Genomic DNA, 20639 nt, shown 5'->3' with positions numbered 1-20639 from the left:
ATGTAGGGGTGAAGGAGGGTACCCTAAAAAAAAAATTCAATCTTTTTCGGCCTATAAAAAGTAAAAGACGCCATCTTTTTTTGGGACTTAGAAAAAAATTTCAACTTTTTTTGGACCATCCCTATCTACTCTATTGCACTTCGCCTGGTCTGAGGTGGTGAAGTAAAGTCTGGCGCAAGAGGTAACATTCACGAAATTCCATAACTTAGTGAAATAGTGTAGTAATGTCCCTTCACCAGAGCGCAACTTCGTCTGGCATAAGGGTGCGAAGTAGCGCTAGAGTAGGTCCACTTCACTAGCAAATTTACGGCAGTACCCATTAGTAAATCGGTGAAGTGGCAAAATGATGTCACACTGGCGAATTTTCCCTAGTAAATGTGCCCCTAAGTGTGGAGGAGATCTAAGAGAGCATTGGAAATGTCTATTGAAAGCTCCCGAAAGAAGATCTTGGTTTTGATGTTTTTCCAGAACTCTACTTACAGTAGAACCACATAATGTTTGAAAGGGAACCTGTTTACCAATAGAATATTGTTTTGTAAATGCTTTCTTTTTGTCTCACACATGTGACACTTCTTCTAGCATTTTCCCAGATAGCGTCCCATTGTTCTAGGGATAAAGTGGTGGATAGCTCAGATTCCGAACGCAGCATATATTTATGTTCGGGGCATGGTTCTTCTGCAATGGTATTGAGCAATTAGTAAATATTAGATATTAGGGCTTTTTGAGGTAGCCCAATAACACTTAACCTTAACACTTAACCTTAATCAAATGGTGTCAGGTGGATGGGAGTGGGAAGACCTCTGCAGGTATTTTGAATAAAGTGGAAGATCTGGGTGTATTCATAATACCAGCTCAGGGGGATCTTGAATTTAGTTTGAAGTTCTGCAAAGGGGGGTATTTGGGGGGATTAATAAAGTCATATACTCTGAAAAGATTACTGGGGGTTGGCCAATACTGATTGTAGTATACAATCTTTCCGATAACTCCAGGGTAATCTGGTGTCTTGTAAGGTATTTGGGGGTAATCTGATAGATTTTTGGGTTTGCCAAAGGAAGAAATTTCGGTGTATTGGGGCTGTGGTAAATGATTCAATGAAAGCCCATACTGATAAAATAAATAAATTTAAAAATCTTTGCTTGGATATCTTGCAAGGTAGTATTCAGCACTCTTACAGGCAGAGTTTCAAATAAATAGAGCAATTTGGGAAGGACCATCATCTTCACAGCTGTTACCACGATATAGCGTATGATATAGTGTATGAGCTCCACTTATCCAGCAGCCTCGAAATGGACCCAATAAGTAAAACAAAGTTATGTTTATACTGTACAGTTCGGAGTATGACTTGGTAAGGTGAATAGGTATTTTACTGAAGTGTCTTTCCATTTATATTTGAAATTTGATTTCAAGAGTTCTCATATGACCAGATCCTATCAAAGGTGACCTCTTGCAGCATCTTTCCCATATCTCCAGGGTAAATCTGGTGGTTTGTAAGGTATTTGTGGGTAGTCTGAAATTAAGAAAATAATTAAATGTTGCTAAATACGGAATTAGGGTAGTGGAAAATGACTTATAGTAAAAGTAAGGGAAACCATCTGGGCCTGGGGCTTTCAATATGGGGAAGGATTTTATTGTTGTAGCAATTTCCTCCTCTGTTATTGGGATATTTAAACTAGGGATGTACCGAATCCAGGATTCGGTTCGGGATTCGGCCAGGATTCGGCCGAATCCTTCTGCCCAGCCGAACCGAATCTGAATCCTAATTTGCATATGCAAATTAGGGACGGGGAGGGAAATTGTGGGACTTTTTGTCAGAAAACAAGGAAATAAAAATGTTTCCCCTTCCCACCCTTAATTTGCATATGCAAATTAGGGTTCACATTTGGTTTGGTATTCGGTAGAATCTTTTGCGAAGGATTCGGGGGTTCGGCCGAATCCAAAATAGTGGATTCGGTGCATCCCTAATTTGAACTCTCTAGATGGGTGACCTTAACATGCTCACTGAGAAATGTCAATCTCTGTTGTTGTGTAGTCTCTTGTTGTAGTCTCTTGTCTTGTTGCAATTTCCTTTGGTGCATATAACAGCTGTCCATTGCCTGTGTCTTTGGAGGAGAGGGCAGTTTGGGCTGTCTGTTCTCTTAGCTTCCTGGCTAATAGAGTATGTGGCTTGTCTCCATTCTCATAGAATGTTTGTTTAAGCCATCTAAGTGATTTTTCAGTGTCTGCTTGAAGAAGCTTTTTGAGGTCTCTCCCAGTCTGGGAAATTTGCTTTTGAAGCAGTGTAGTATTGGTATAGTATAATTGCTCCCATCACAATTAATTGTTTCTAACTGGGATGTTATGTACTCTTCTTTTCTTTCTGTTGGACACAATTGAAATAAAGTGGCCTCTAAGGACCGCTTTATGCGATTCCCATAGAATAGCTACATTATCAATAGAGTCTTTATTATTTGTAAAATATTGATTTAAGGCCTCTTGGACCTTAATGCTAACTTTAGGATCATTTAAAAGTGCCTCATTCAGATTCAGATGTAGTGATCTCTTAAATTAACTTGTGAGATCAATCTCTAGCATTAACGCAGAGTGGTCTGTCCATGAGGTTGGGAGAATAGAGGAAATAGCTGGATAGGAAAGCAGGTCTCTAGATACCAGGAAATAATCTAATCTGGTATGTAGATTATGTGTAGCAGAAATGTGTACAGTATGATTTTTCATTTGGATGATGAACCCTCCAGATATCTCTAAGTGAGTGCTTTGCAACATCATTATTTGTATAGTGGAGCGATCCTTAAGAGCACTAAATTAAAATCATCTCCCACATGAAACCTCTGGTTTTGGTAACTGGTTCATAAAAATTTCAGTTGTTTTTATTTGGGGCATACATATTGCCCAAAAACTCTGAAAACGAAACCCAGCGCACATCAAACAATCGTTGGGACTTCTCCCATTGACTTATATGCAACCTCGACAGGTCTGAGATGCCAGATTTTCTGATTTGGACTTTTCCATCTTCTTGGTTTAATAAATTCTGAAAAATTTGTGATTTTTTAAAAGTCATATTTTATAACAAAAAAATCAAAAATTTTTCTTCATTTTTGCATTCAGAGTTTAGTAAATAACCCCCTAAGAGTCAATATTTTAACCATTGGGATTGGTGGTTTATGTGTGGAGTATTACGATCAAATCTCTATGCTTCCACTGGGAGATCTGGGTTGATTGTGGAGAAGATTCTAGGTATGTTCTTAAGTGGGCCTACTTCCTCTGGTATTCCCCTAATTCTTAAGTTTTGGTGGCGTGACCTATTTTCTAGGTCTTCTGTATAGGTTTTGAGGGCTGCTAATTCTCCTTGCAGAGTCGCGGTGCTGTCCTCTATTGCATTTTGTCATTAAATGAAGTCATCTACAGTGGTCTCCAATTTATCTGTTCTTTCTCCTAAGGCATTGATGTGAGTATGTATGTCTTTTAGAGTCAGTAATGGTCTCCGTGATTTTATCATGCAATTGTGACAATTGCTGATTTAGGACCTGGACTGTCACCATATCAGTTTGCAGGGTATATGTAATTGCCCCTGTTGTGCCGAGTCTCCTTCTGTGCCACTTTCATACTCGGAATGTAGCAAGATGAGGCCCATGAGCTGGGTTGATGTTCCTATCAGAATCATCATCGGCACAATCTTGAATTACCTACTGTGAGGCCGCCTGAGTTTTCTGTAAAAAATGTGACATTGTGCTTGATTGCTCCCGTGTTCTGTGTCACCCCATAGTCGGAGTAGTGTCCCACAGCTGCTTAATTACCTGGTGTGGAATCAGAGAGCTGTATGTTGCAGATTAGCGGGTTTATAGGTCCGGTTTCCACGGAGCTCAGTGTATGTGTGTCTTCTCTATTCCATGCCACTCATGCACCCCCCTTGCCCTGACTTCTGATCATTTCTGATGCTTTTTAATCTGCCTTTTTCTCATCTGTTCAATGTGGTTATAAAACCGTTTATTACACGGTTACTTTATTCCTTGTTTTGTTAAACATCTTCAAAACCATACCTTGTTGAATAGTCTTACTTCTGTATCACAAGTGCTGTCATACAGATTATTTTGCCTGCATTACCATAACAACTAAAAAAATTCCCAATTTAATATAAAAGTCTAATATTTTAAACTAAAATTATGCAGTTGTAATAATAAGGCACCACCAAAAGCACCACCAAATTATAAACACTTTTTAATTCAAATACTAGAATCTTAAACTAGAATTTTATTTTCAGAATACATACATAATTCAGTTGGTTAACACATTAGGAGACACTGTACCAACTCAAATTCCTTATGATTAGATTTTGTAGGTCTTGCAGAAAGAGTAAAAAGGAAATCTCATTTGACATGCCTTATATCATGTTTTTAGAAATATCTACGGACTAGGTCAGCCACATTGTTAATGGCAGGTTCGTTTGAGCATACTTTTTCCTTTTCTTGCTCAGTATTTGTTCTGTATTTCTAACCTATGGTGAAATTACATACAAATCAAATTACAGATATTCTTAGAGGAGTGTGATATTCCTGAATAACAAGTTCAGGGATTGCACACTTTTGTTTTACATTTCAGACTCTACATTTCTGAAACGAAGTATAAGAGATGCTTCACTACTTTATTTTTCATTTTATTTTTTAAATGAGCCACTGGTTTAATTGGTACTGAAGAACAAAATAATAGGGTCTAAGAAATAGAAAGAACACTCTCTTCATTGTCTTCATTTATACCCATTGCGCAGTTAGACCTAGAGGAGAGAAAACCAACAATTATATTTGATGGAAGTGGGGGTAAAAATTAATAATTTTAACCTCTTCTAAATTAAAAATTAAGCCAGATCAGGAATTAGTACAGAAGTACAGAAACTTGCTCTTTGAAACTTAGTAAACTGAATGTGACTGGCTAAGGTTGTTGTTTCATAACAGTGGGCATCTCATTGTATTTTAAGATACCTAGAGCAACAAACTTATTTAGGTAATTGTCTATGAAGGTGTTCATTCATCCAGTTCATGGTATCTAGTAGAAGTAAATCTAGAGCAACTGGACTTGCTGAGTAATCATTGAAGACTTTAACTCGTTATTACTTTTAAATATATCATACCTGTATATTAAGTAATGTATACTAGCATTTTATGACAATTATTGTACTTTTTCATATTTACATTTTTAGTATTTTCAAGTCTTTTATATACATTTTTATATAATAGTTATGTTAATTAAGTTTTGTATCACTCATTTCAAAGATTATATCCATAAACGTTTTTCTATGTGATGGGTGCTACAGTATTGTTTGTGGGGAGTCTGTCACTCCCTGGTTTTTTTCACCTAGCATGATGTGAAAAGAACTGGATAGACACCACTTTATGCAGATTGTCACAATAAGGTTTAACCTGAGAATTTATTTTGTCCTGAGATATTTATGCTTCTATCTATCTATATATATATATATATATATATATATATATATATATATATATATATATATATATATATATATATATATATATATATATATATACACACACTGTATATGTCCCTTTCTAAACACAATCTTCTTACTCAGTCGTTAGCTTCATAGAGCCTCCGCCATGGTGATCTTATGGACAATCCCACAAAAAAATGGTGGTGGTCCGTAACTCAAAACTTAGTCCTTAAATAAATAGATGGCAAGTTTCTAGTTTTCACCACTCATCTGAACAGCTTCTTCAGTTGAACTAAAGGAGCGGCTCAGATGAGTGGCAAAATGTTTCAAGGAAAAGTTCAGTAGCTTTGGCCTATATTCAACTAGATAGATGGAAAGTAGTGATTTAATTTATAAAAGCTGTTACAAATAACCTTGTTTATTTCTGTTTTTCATAATGTTAGCAACCCATACCTATATATGACTCATATTTCATTCCTTTTTTGTCTCTATTTCAGTAAATATTGTCATCCGAATGATTTAATCAGTTAACTCATAGAGTTTGTAATGAAACATTGCTCATCAATACATTGTAGTGGGGATGCATAACAAATTTAATTATACATTCATAAATTAAGTTCTTTGTTTTAACTGATCTGTTTCTGCAAAGTATTGATAAAATAATAAAAAAGTTACTCAAATAGCTTATATGTATATGTGTGTGTCTCAAATGTTAAAAAAGGATACAAATCCTCTGTCAAATAGACCCACTATTCCTTGCCCAGACAATTGATATTACAGAATAATTTTCACAAATGAGAATTCAGCATACCAACATGCACTGGTCATTTTGCTATCTAACATTAATGTCATTTAGAAACACGAGTTTGGATGGCATGCTGCTCTAGTTGTTCAGTACTCTGTATGTAATGTTTCAAGCTCCAGTTGTAGAAAAGAAAGAACATGGAGGAAGACATACCTAATGCAGGTACATTACATTTCACCTAAACAAATACAGTACACATTTAAAAATAAAACTAGTCAATTGCTAAACCAAAATAAGTAAAAAATTAGTGGATCATTTTGTGCTCATTCTTGAGATGCAACTGAAAGAACCATCATAGCTCAGTCTATACATAAATTGGGCTAAAACAAGGGCAGAGGATTGCAGGTCACGCTGTAATGAATTTGTGATTAGTATGTCTCTATTCTCTGTCTTGGCTAAGAAGGCATAAGCTTGGGGTAAGGGAGGACACAATGCATTGAATTTTAGTTCAAAGAAAATGACGCAGTTACGGAGGCTGCAAAGAAATAAATCAAATTATACAAAATATATTTAGTTAAAAGGGAAATAAAATGAAAAATCTTAAAAAAGTAGAAAGTTTGTGGTATCCGATGCTGTGCTCTGTATAGTTTACTTAAAAAAGCCACACTTAGTTTACCAATGTTCAGCTCTCCAGACACTGTCCAAGTACATTGTTCATTGCTGATGTTATAATATTTGACAAGGTTTCCCCAAATCGCCTTGAACCCATCAACCTTAATTACACCTGATCAAACAAGATTTATATAGCATAGACAAACTTTCAACAGCATCAGATGCATGATTAATGTAATTCATCACACCAGAGCTAACGAGATAAAATCAATGTTACTGTCTTTAGATGTGAAATCTTTGAAGGGATTAATTAGTATTTGATGCGTGCATTCTCAGATAAATTTGATTGTGACTGAAAACTTGGAAGCATAGTAGTAAGATTTGGTTTAATATTCAAATATGTTTAATAACTTGCTGTTTGTAATATTTTGTATTTAATAAAATATTTGTCCAATAAATCTGTGGACAAGTATGAGTTTAAAATACACATTAAATTCAAAGAGCAGAGTAGTAGTGGTACGGCGAGTGAGCAATGATTTTAAAGGTGGAACAGCAGAAATGTGACCTTCATAACTGATTTTAGTCTATTGTGCTGCAGAAAATCTACATTCAGTAGAGTTCTCCACAATGGCAAGGTTTCCTAGAGAACAATAGGAATGTGCAAACTGTTTTACCTGGTTGGTTAAATGGTTTTGCTCCACACTAGAATTTCACCATGTGGTTTGTTTTACCAGAAGATGTTATTATTATACACTCCAATGGGTTGGGAGGGAGCCCTCCCAAGCACTCACCCTGTCTATCAAAGGAGTTATCCGGGCATGGATTTGGAAGAAATTGGCAACATAGGAGCCTATTCTTTCTATTAAGAGTAGTTGTGAAAAATAACTGCTCTACCATGGTAGGGCAATGTATATGCTATTGCAGAGCTAAAAATCCCTTAACCAAAATGTAATTCTTCCTTCCCATGCATGTTGGTGAAATTATTTTCTATGGTTTCATGAAATTTTCAGGGGATACTGCAAGTTTTATCATTACTAGTAAACTAAATTTTTCCCCCAGAAATGAATTCAAGCTAAACAGGGAAAAACAGAAAAACTAAAGCTACTCCATTTTTGATCCTTAAGAGCTGAATAATTTGATTTCCAGAGACAGGCGTTCATTGTTCAGGGCGGTTATCTGTGCACTGGTAATCTAATTATCTTCCACACAAGGACCAAACATGAAGTACTGTAGTTTCAATTTCCCGGTTTGCCCTTTTTAACTCAAGAAATAAGAAAACAAAATAGAATTTTCATGATTAAAACAATAGATTAAAAAGTATGTTCTACCCAAACCATATTCATTGATCTTGTGTTGAATAAGGAGTATACTACAACATAAATGGTGGTCCTATAGTTAAATTTAGTTAACAAAATAAGACATAGGATCATGGAATGTGTATCAATCCCCCCTTTTTGTATGCTTGAACCAAATATGACATGGTTAGTCACAATTTCATTGTACTTTACTTATATTTTAATTAACCTTAGCATGCTTCCACAATCCCCTTTGCAATTCGAAAAGGTGATGCTTCAGTTTGCTCCTATATTCTAGAAAAGAATGTCAGCACATGAAGGGAAAATATTATGCATGATTCCGCCTAGGAGCATTGCTTTATAGTATCATCATTCATTGCCTCAGTGTATACAAAATGTCCGTTTATACACTCTCAATTTTAAGAATTAAAATTATATTGATTTCCTAAAGCAAAACAACACTATTCTGGTCACTTTAAAAGCAATAAACTCAAACTATAAACAACAGATAATATGAGCTCACTCTTGTTTCTATGTTTCATGTATATGAAAACTGCTACACAATGAGTTATTTTTATTGTAACAGTGGACTTATTTTGAGCTAACAAGACATGGAAATGGATAATAAAAATTGAATTGTTACTGGATTTAATAGAAAACTGAAAAGAAAACATGTAACCTTTGTTCTCTCTCATATCTAAATTGAATCAGAGTGCTGAGGATTGAGTGATGTGGGTTAAGGAAGACCTCAGTCTATTTGGAACGTATAAACAAATATTGATGTGCAAGATAATTGATCAGAATAAAAAAATCCACGTAAGGATATTTGAAAATGTAACATTCTTTATAAAAATGCAGTGAAGGAAAGAATAAATCACTATATTTTCATTTTCCCTTATCTGGACCTCATTTATAGATAGCTTTCAGAAACATATTTTGAACTATACAGGCTATTCACTCATTAATGATCTCCAAACTCTCTCTCTCACTCCTCTATCTCTCATACATACTGTATACCAGTATGGCTCAGATGCCACCACCAAGAAATTTCCTATTGTAGTTTTTTTAATAAAGTACATTATATATTTAAATGACAGAAATAATTTCCAAATGTGCAATGTCAAAATAACTTAATTTAACATTTTATCTTAAAATATTTCTTCTGTGTGTCGAATAGCTATTGGTGCACCAAACTGCAGCTTGATTGAACATTTATAATAGAGTACAAAACATTCTGGAGAGATTTTCATTAACTCCTTTGGTTTTATCAAAATCAAAAACAAGAAGATTCAAAAAGGTCACAAAATTGAATGATAAATAGATTAAAATTAGCTGTTCATGAAACCTTAACGTATAATGTAAAATTATTAGCAAAGTTCAACCTGTGTGGTAAAGCAGCATTTTCTAAAACCATGCAAACACATAGGGGCATATTTATCAAAGTGTGAAATTGGAGCTCACCACAGTAAAACTCCAATGGGTTAAAGTTCAAATTCATCATTTGATAGATATGCCTCTAAAAATACCATAGGAATAAATACAGAGCGGCAGAATTTTACTGTGGTGAGCTCTAATTTCACACATTAATAAATCGACCCTTAGCATTGACCAAAAAATAGGAATATTTTACTGGCTAGAAAAAAAAAACAGTAAAAAATATAAGTAAAATTCAAAATTGCCATCAGAAAGCTTATGTGGGGTTATGACTCCATGGGGGGGGGGCGGGTTAAAGCAACAGTGCATAAAGTCACCCATCGTGATGGAAATATTCAGGACCTCAACCTCACAGAACATTTTTGGGAACTCTGATACTTGATACAAGTGCTGCAATAATGTCATATCATACTTACTGTAACTTTCATTTCCCAGCTCTTTCTCCATTGCAGTACACTTATGGCATCTTCCTTGTTCATCAAAGACACAGAATGATTTCTAGTCCCTGCATAATTTATGGATCCCCACCCCTAGCCTGAGGTCTTATTAACAGCAATATGCAATGCCAGTCGAATCATTGCAAATGTAATATTGTGCTACCATAGATGGTATATGTAATACAAAATGTTATTGTAAATGTTATTGTAAATGATTATAAGTGCCATACCAAAGGCACAAATCTCATGGGACTACCCAAGCAGTGTCAGTTGTAGGGAGGGTACAAGATACTACATTACCACAAATAAGAAATATCTTGTATGCTAAAAATGTTTACTGTTAAAGGGGAACTATCACACAAATGAAAATTTAATATAAGCTTCAGCATACTGAAATAAGAAACTTTCTAAATATAATCAATTAAACATTCTCTATTGTTTCTGAAATAATCATGATCTATATTATGGTTCTCTTCATTCTCTCTTCATGCATGAGTTGGGTATCAGATAATCATTGAAATTTAGATCCAACAAATGTTATAGAAGGGGGTCCTTTTGCCTAGAGGATGTATTAGAGCTCACTCTATTAAAATCACCAGCAATTCTGTCTCTCTACATGCAGAACATTTGTGCAAAAGGCAGTTATTAAGTTTGTACTAGAATCAGTAATTAGAATGAGCTCTAATACATCTGCTAGGAAAGGAAAACCCACACTCCCAACTGCTGAATGGAGACAGAATGAAGAGAAACAGATGCTGAGAGAGGGATACTGAAGATAAACTTGATTATTTCAGAAATGATGCAGAATTTTTGATTGTATTTATGAAATGTTTTTTATTTAATTATGCTGAAGCTCACATTAAATTTTAATTTTTGTGATAGTTCCCCTTTAAATTAAAAAAAAGAAATCTAATAACAGGGGAGCACAGAGAAAGAATGAGGACTATAAGAGGGGTAGCAGAAAGAAAACAGAGATGATAAAAAATGAAGGAATATTGGTTCCTCTTTGAGTATGAATATATTGGTTATAGGCCTAATTTTCTTATTTTCATTTAGAAAGCACCAACATATTCCACAGCACTATCTTGTGGAAGGGTGTACACAATAAATATATATATAGAAATATATAAATAAGTCCTGATTCATACAGGTGGAATATAGGGGCCTGCTTGTTAGATTTTATAATTCTTGTTTGACCTAGAAAACTATGATAGGTGGTATAATTTAAACATAAAAGTTTATGCTCATTTATAGGGGTAAATAAACATGTTTTTGTCCTCATAGAGGTTCATGTATTAATGCACTGTCTTCCTATGTACCTTTATTGGCCATCTGATATTAGTACACCATAGACCTGCTGATGACCTATTGAAAAAATCAAGAGAAGGCGGGAGCAAATTATCATGATAAGCATAGGAAATCAATTGATACTAATATTTATTCTTGTCAAGTTATCATATAGGACATTGATATACAGTAACTTAATGTTAATCAGTTTATTAATTCTATTGACGATGCTGATATAATTACAATTCCCTAATTCCGATGAGCTACTGTGCAAAAAGTTTACTCAGGAAGATTTAATAACTCTCTAATCATTCTAAGTGACTATCTTCCTGACTTTACAGAATTATCTCTCACTGATTACACATGATTCTCTTGATATATGCTAACACTTTATGCTTATTATTTTTCATTTATCTCTTTAGAAAAGCCTCCCAAGTGAATCATAAACTAATTCTACTTAACGCTTTGCAAAAGCCTTCTTAGTTGTTATAAATAAATATGTGGTCTCAGAGGATGAGACCATGTGAAGTGCTAATGTCAACAAGAATAAACCAAGTTTAAAGTGGATTAGCTACTGAAATGAAGATCTTTTCCAACACTCCAATAATGCAAACGTGCAATACTGGTTAAATGTTTCTTAGGTTTTATTCAATTAGATCTTCCATTAGAACTGCAAAAGGGACTGGTAAAATAATTTAGACTGGTATATATATAATTTTCGGTTGCTTACTCATGTACCTACATTATTTGATGAAAATATCAGTATTGCCTTCTTTCTTGATTAATAGGGACTTTATACTACCTGCGTATTACTACTGACTATTGTGGGATTATGTGCCAGGTTGAATAATTCAGTTCTTATTTCCAAGGAACTGCTGATATTAAACTATTAGTGGCAACCAGTCAGTTAGATCTTTATGGCCACTGATAGCATATATGAACTGATACAGCTCAATCACGATTTGTCTGAATTGCAAAGATTTGTGATTCATGAATAGTTAATTTTTTTATTGCACAGTCTATAGGATTACCAGGGTGAGGTACCTTATTATCTTGAAATGCTTTGAAATGTCTATGATTCACCTATTGTCAACTGATTAATATGTAACCTTAAAGATATACGTGCAGCTATTTTAAAGTATTGATTAAGGGGTGTTGGTTAACAAAACAGGCAATTGAACACATACTGTAATTGGCATGTTGAGTTGAGCAGATAGAATCTTTAACATGACATCTAGGAAACATGACTGGTAGCAGATTTTCTATGTTCAATATATATATATAAAAAAAAAAATTCCTTTAATCTTGTTAGAGCAGCAGTGACCAAATTTCCTTCTTTCTTTTTTTTTTAAATTTAACTTTTCTTTAGTGCGAAAGAAAAAGACAGGAAAGTAAGAGGGAGGTCATGGGGGGGGGGGTAATTTTCCCTAATGTTTCCAATTTGGTTTGGCTGCTACTATAGGATTATTTTCTTTGTATCCCCTGTAGGTGGTCCTTGCAAGTGTGTTGTTAGGGTAATTGGTTTTCCACTCTTGCCATTTTCGATAAGTGAATGCTAGCTGTTTAGCGCTTGTTGCTGTGAGTCTTTCATAGGTGAGATTGGAGTCTGCGAGATTAATTAGGTTCTACCTACTAGGTATTTCGGTCGTTTTCCAAAGTCTTGGCATTAGTAGTCTATCTGAGGTAAAAAATGTGACACGTAAATTTTCTGTTATCTGGGTTGATACCTTGTAATCCATGATTTAACAGTGCTAATGATGGAGTTAGTGATCTTGGCGTTGTGGTGGCTTCAGTTAACAATTGTGAAACTTCTTTCCAGAAGGGGGCTATTACTTGACAACTTCACCATACATGAAACATAGTCCCTTTTACAGCTCCAGCGCATTGCAGAGGTGTCTGGGTACATTTTTATTAAGGACAGAGGGAGTTTTGTACCACCTAAAAAGGATGGTGCATTTAGAGTATTTAAAGCTGTGTTAGCTGCTTGGCTCCACTATGGTAATGTGTGTGTAATACTAAGGTCTTGTTCCCATTTATGGATGTGAATTGGTTTCATCTCTGTTGCATTGGATGAGATTATTTTGTAAACTTTAGATAGTTCTTTCTTTTGTCCTGCAGCGTGAAAATATATTTGCTCAAAAGGTGTTTGCTGTTGTTTAATGGTTTTTAGGTATGGGTTTAGGAGATGTTGTATTTGGAGGTATTTGTAGTGATCCTGTGTCGGGAGATTGAAGGCAGCTTGTACTGTAGGTCTTTGTATGATTTCAGAAAATTAGTAGACAACAGTTGTGTTAATGTTGTTAGACCTAAGTTCTCCCAGTTTTTTATGGATCATTGTTTCCAAATTCTGATTGGTGTTGTTTCACCGCAAAAGTGTTCATTTGGTTGTATAGTTTTTATCTGATTCCAGATTCTTGAGGCTGTTATTGTGGTGTGGTACAAGGTTTTGTTTTTTATTAACTTCATAAGTGATTTAGTTCACATCATTTGTTGCAATGTTAGAGGATGTGCTTGTTCATGTTCTATGTCAAGCCAATTTTGAGGTTTCAGATTGCTAATTATTTTAGTATAGCTGCTTTGTAATAGTTTTCTATGTTAGGTACAACAAATCCTCCATCTTGTTGCATCAGATTGCGTTTGAGTCTTGGTCTTTTCCCTCCCCATATGAATGTGTCTGGGTATTATGCACTTGTTTAAGAAAGAATTTTTGTACTGTGATCGGTAATGTTCTAAATACATATAATAATTTAGGTAAGGACATAATTTTGACCGTAGCCATTCTCCACATCCAGGATATGTATTGTGGTTTACATTTTTCTAGCTGTGTTTGTATATCCTTAAGGACTTTTGGGTAGTTGCTGTTGTAGGTTTTGGTGATAGAGTTGCTAAGTTCAATTCCTATGTAGGTGATTGTGTCTTGTCTCCATTGAAAGGGATAGGCTTCTTTTAGGTTCTCTGTCTTGTTATTGGGTATGTTTATTGAAAGGGCTTGCGTTTTGTTAACATTAAGCTTGTAGTATGATAATTGGATATAGTTTGTTAGTATCTGGAATAGTTTTGGGAGTAATTGTCTGGGTTGGTTAGGGTCAGGATAATATCGTCTGCAAAGAGTGCTAGTTTGTATTTTATCCAACGATTCCCATTATTTCTGTTGTGTCTCTAATGGTTTTGGCTAGGGGCTCCAGGATAAAGTTGAATATGAGTGGGGATAGTGGACAGCCTTGTCTTGTTCCATTAGTAATGTGAAAGGGGTCAGATAAGAATCCCATATTTGTGATTTGTGCTGATGGTTTGGAGTATAATGCCAGTATGGCATGCAGTATGGAATCCAAATGCATGTAGTGTTTCCTCCATGTACTGCCAGTATACTCTATCAAAGGCCTTCTCAACGTCGAATGCCAGTACAAGTGATGGGATCTTATTGTGTGTAGTTTTCTCTATGAGAGATATTTTCCTGGTATTGTCCACCTCTTGTCTGCCTTTAGTAAAGCCCGAATGATCCTGAAGGTTGATATTTGGCAGGATCTCTTTCAGTCTATTAGCTATCACTTTTGCATATAACTTAGTATCCTCATTGAGTAATGAGATGGGGTGAAAATTGGGACAGTGGTTTGGAGATTTACTGGTTTGTGAATTGTTGTTATGGTTGCCTTCAACATCTCCTCTGGAGGGTCCCCGCCTTGCTGAATATGGTTAAAAAGGTGAGTCAGTTGGGGAATCAGAATGGTTTGGAACTGTTTGTAGTTAGAAGTTGTAAGGCCATCTGGTCCTGGTACTTTCCCTTAGGGAGTAGTGTTAATAGCTTTCTGTATTTCACTCTGAAGAATGGATGTGGTTAGCATATGTAGTTGTTCCGGGGTTATTTGTGGCAGGTTTGCCTTTGTGAGCAAAGTGCATATGTCATGTTTAGTTGGTTGTGGGTTACCAGGTTCTTGGTTCGGGTTGTATAATGTAGAGTAGTATGTCACAAATGCGTCGGCTATGCCTTTGGGGTTAGTTATTTTGTCATTATCTTTGTTCATTATGTATTGCTTGGTTGATCTGTTTTTTTCGTAGAAGATTTGCCAACAGTTTGGTTGGTTTATTGCCTTTTGTGTAGTGAGTTGCTCTTCATCTATGGAGGCAATAATTTATTTTGATTAAGTCTAGTTCATGTTTCGGTTCCCCCCAAAAAAATGTACGCTCTTTTGCAGCCTATCACCCTGATAAAAGGAAAATACGCTAGCGTTTTTTGGGACTTAGAAATATGTTCAAATATTTTTTGAGGAACACATATCTACTCTATTGCACTTCCCCTGGTCTGAGGTGGTGAAGGCAAGTCTGGCGCAAGAGTTAATGTTCAGTAAAATCCGCATCTTAGTGAATTTGTGTAGTTACGTCCATTTGCCAGAGCACAAATTCGCTTGGCGTTAGCGAGGGAAGTGCCGCTAGAGTCTATCTCCTTCGTTAGCGAAGTTACGCCAGCCACCGTTAGTAAATTGGCGAAGTTCTGAAATTACCTCATGCTGGTGAATTTTCACCAGGGTTAGTCACTTCGCTCTTTAGTAAATTTCCCCCTATGCATTTTACTTGGTTTCTCGATGTGTCTTGTTGTGGAAGCAGCTGCCACTGATTTAGTAGTTGCATTCCGTGTTGTTGTGAATCCATAATGTATAGCTTATCTTTATATTGTACTCCTAAGTTTTACTAGGAATCTGTATGCTATTTTTGTCTCTCTCAGCCTTCTTGTTATCGGTGCAAATTCTTTGTGTTTTTTCATAGTATGGGCTGAATGATCTGGGAAGCACTGAAGTGTCACACATTTTTCTGGGAGTGATTGTTTGTCACAGAATGTGCTTAAAATTAGTTGCTTAATGTGGAAAAATGGAGGATAACCTCTCTTGGGGTGTCTGTGTGCTCTATCTATTAATAATAGTTTTGTTTTTTCATTCGGTAGTAAATCTTGCAGCATGTCATTTAGATATTGGCTCAGGCCCATCACTGGTTCTGATACACCTCTGAGCCTGATATTGTTTTTTCTGTTTCTATCCTCTATATCTGCCATTTTATTAGTAAGCTGTTGCACTTCATTTTATAATACATTGTGCGAGTCTATTATTTAGTTGTGCAAGCTTACAAGCTCTGCCATTTTATTTTCCAGGTGGTCTGTGCACCCCTTTAGCTGTTTAAACTCCCTGTATAGTTTGGCAACAGAGTTCTTGAAATCTTCCTGGATATCAGAGTGTAGTGAAGTGAGTAAGTCCTTTAAAATTGGCAGAGTTACATTGTGCTGAGGATGTTGTCAGATAGTGTTTGTGTTGTTGTACCTGCCTCCTAGTTGGTGCGCGATGCACTGCTGCTGCAGGATCTGACGCCATATTGACTGGGAGTGCACGCGTCTGCTTGCAAGCTGGATTTGGGGTAGAAAACCATAATTTTGAACAGGAACGGTCATTTCCTTTACTTGCCAATATTGATCGTCATGGGTTAGTGGTGTTGCTGGCATGCCTCCGTTGGTTTTGCTGGCCCAACTTATCTTTTTAGTGCTTGCCTGCACAGAGCTTGCTGCATCAGTGGTTATCCCTGCCCCCCCAAATTCCAGTCTTTCATAACTATTGCTACAACATAACCAACAATGTCAGGCATATTTACTATTGACCTATGTTGTATTAACAAAGTTTTTCTGCACTAAGGAACATGTTAAGAAATGTGAATGAATGCAATTGTGCAGGATTCCCCAGTTCAAATGTTCATAAATCTTCCCCTAAGTATTTCAGCAATACTTATTGAGAAATCTTAAATTGAAGGAAACGCATACATTGCCCTTATTTGTACATATTCCCTTGTCTGTATAGCCGCCTCATTTAGACTACAATGTTCTACAAGTTTCAGATTTCCAATTTTTAAATGTATTCCATATAAACAGCTTTAGTTCTGCAGTAACACAGTGTATGTATTTTAAAATTCTCACCATCAACAGTCCTAACACAACAGAACATTTTGCATGTATTTAAGCTGAAGATTTGTGATATTTTAAGATAGTGCTTGAACTCTAGGCTCACAGTAATCACAATGTCACTGATAAGACCTCTGCTCATGACAGACTCATTTTAGAGCAAGCAATAAATTGTATAATCTAATCTCTTTCTCAAGAGTCAAATAAAGTTGAAACATGCTTAATGCAGACTGGAGAAAGTAACTGATTAGCCATGGTAGACGTGGGGTTAAAACTATTTCCTAAAAGGGATTTTTCATGATTTTTATGATGTAGATTTTATTTCTAAATTACACTGTTTACGCTGCAAATAATTTACTCTACAAAATAAAATTAACCAGCAAGTGTTTTGTTTTTTTCTTGTAATATTGGTGTGTAAGCAGCCATCTCAGGTCATTTTGCCTGGTCATGTGCTTTCAGAAAGAGCCAGCACTTTAGGATGGAACTGCTTTCTGGCAGGCTGTTGTTTCTCCTACTCAATCTAACTGAATGTGTCACAGTGGGACCTGGATTTTACAATTAAGTGCTGTTCTTAGGGAGCTGTTATTTTGTGTTAGGGGGCTGCTATCTGGTTATCTTCCCATTGTTCTATTGTTAGGCTGCTGGGGGAAAGGGAGATTGATATCACACCAACTTGCAGTACAGCAGAGTGACTGAAGTTTATCAGAGCACACTGCCAAGCTCTGCTGGGATTCAAGCCAGGGACCTTTGGGGTTCTGCCTTGATACCTGAACCATTTGGCCAGGTGAGCAGCCTGTAGGGTTGCTCATTATATTTTACCTGGCCTCTGCAGCCCCAGCCCAGCAGCCTGATTGGTTTCAGTCAGCCAATCAGGGCTGACTCTGCCCTATTTAAGGCCAGCCCTCCAAACACTCCTTGCCGGAACATTATTGGCCTTCCTAGTACTGTGGCAGTGTCCCTAGCTAGGTTGTTCCTGCTCTTGCCCTTTTCCCTGCAATTCCTTGCCTTGATCTGCCTTGTCCTTCCCTGTCTTGCCTTATCTTGACTGAACCCCTCCGTGTCTTGTCCTGCCTTGTCCCAAACTTTGTCTTGGTTACCTTGCCCTGATCTGCTTTGCCTTCCCCTTCCAGTTCTGCTCCTGTTCTGCTTTTAACCTTGCCCTGCTTTCCTTGCTATTCTGTATCTTGCTCTGCTTCTCACTCCAAACCTGATCTGCCTTGACCTTGACCTGACCTTGCCTTTCTGGTTCCTGCTTTCTGTTCTGCTCTGACCTGTACCCTGTCCATATCTTCCCTAGGCACATACAGCTCCTGCCTCAAGGACTCACCATTCCCTCATCAGTCTCCACAGCGCCCCTTACCTAATCCTTGACACACACGTCACATGACTGGGGGCAGCTGGGAAACTGACAATATGTCTAGCCCCATGTCAGAGTTCAAAATTAAATATAAAAAAACAAGTTTCACTGAAGATAAACCCCATATGTAATAAAGACACTGTTTGCTTATATGCTGAGACCAGTGAACAGGTGATCAGTAAATGCTTCTTTCTGATTAGTTGTTATGGGTGATTAGATCTGTAGCAAACTATGCATCTTTTATTCCATTTCTCTTTTCTAAATTTTTTGAAAAGTCAACAGTGTTATGCAATAGAAGGTACAAAATTTGTGACTGATCTAATCACCTACAGAAACCAAACAGCAGGCAACATTTATTGGTTACCTGTTTAAAACCAAAAATCTTATTCACTGTGTTCAGGCTGGGCAAGTTCACTGTATCACAAAATACCACAACTGTCATCAAATCACTACAAATTATAGAAACAATGGTGCATGTGGCATTTTGAGAGAATAGTCAGCCACATCTGCCAGAAGTGCAGGCATAAATGTAAACTATTATGCATAATTTCTGTAAATTCCATGTGTTTCATAGCGACGTTTTTATGCCGAGCAAAAAAAATCTAGGCTTCAAAAAACACTTTAGCCTTAACGGTACATCTGCCCTATCATTGTTATTATTCTCATCAGAAAAAGGAACAAAGCTTCCAGCCCAGTTAACACTTCAGTAGCATTACCAGGTCATTAACCCAATTGCCATTCATGGTCTTTGGTACAATCCGAGAAGCGATGAAAGTTACCTGATTAGCTCAAACACAGGCAGCTGTCTGCTCCATTTAATTCTAGGGCATTAACCAGCTTGCCATCTAGAGAATATTACTAATTTAAATGTAAGCAGCAACCTGTCCTTTCTAATCATATCTCCCAGGGCTTAGTCTGGCTTGCCTTTACAAAAAAAAGTTTAACAATAATCACAAAAACAAAAGCCAAGATTCACTGCTTAAATATAAAGAAGGGCTTTTCAAAGCCATTTTTGCCATATGTGGGTGCATATTATGTTTTTGGCAATAATCTGTGACAATTGTTGAAGGACCAAAGCCAGCCATACACATTTTTTTCCCATAAATGTTGTGGTTATTTTACTCACTTGCCTGTCGCTACCTAAAACAATATATATATTGATATAAAAGTTTCATATTTACATGAATATGGAGAGAGCTAGGCATCTCACAACTCACATAAAACATTGATAACACTTTGGACCTAATGACAGAGCTGGACTTGTAATATAAGTATCAGCAAGTGGCACAATTGTGCAGACAAAATACCTTGCCTTCTGTGCATACTAATAGAGTCTTAGGGGGAATGTAATTAAAAGTCACAGTCAAAGCTTAAAAATGGCGCCTTTGCAAATGTTTAGCACTGCTCGCTGGCGAATATTACATTGTGCATTTTCAGCCAAGCAAAGGTTTAGTGGTAATACCCATTCTGGGATTTCATTAAATATTTTGTTGCAAAAAAGGATTTGCGATTATGAAGTTTTATTACATCCATTGCAAACATTCACAAGAACTATTTGTTTGGGATGAAGTCGTTGAGGTCTGTAATCAGTCAAAAAGTGCATTTTTTTTCCGCTAGTGAAACATATTACATTACAGGGGACATACCCCTATCTGTAATAAATAGCACAAAGTTTGTCCAGGAGCAGTAACCCATAGCAACCAATAAGATGTTTGTTTTTAAGCATGTGACTAGTAAATGCTACCTCCTGATTGGTTGCCATAGGTAACTGCACCAGCTCAAACATAGTGTATTTTATTACATAACCCCCATAGTGTCAATTCCCTGGCAGCCTGCTTTGATGATTTGCTTGTCAGGTGCAAAATGCAGGATGTGTGGCAGCAAGGGTGCCCTGGAATTAGAACCTACAGTATACATGCAACTGATCTGAATGAGTAAATATTTTCCAAATGCTATTACTGGCACTGTCTATACAGCACACCAGTAGTGGTACCAATCATGCACACATTGACTAAGAAAATCCTACAGCACAACTTGTTCATAATTTACCAATTTGAATGCTTATTTTTCCTCCACACGTAAATCATGGGTAAAATT

The sequence above is a fragment of the Xenopus laevis genome, chromosome 4L, assembly GCF_017654675.1.
Source record: "Xenopus laevis strain J_2021 chromosome 4L, Xenopus_laevis_v10.1, whole genome shotgun sequence".
Lineage (NCBI taxonomy): Eukaryota > Metazoa > Chordata > Amphibia > Anura > Pipidae > Xenopus > Xenopus laevis.
This window is presented reverse-complemented; position numbering follows the sequence as displayed.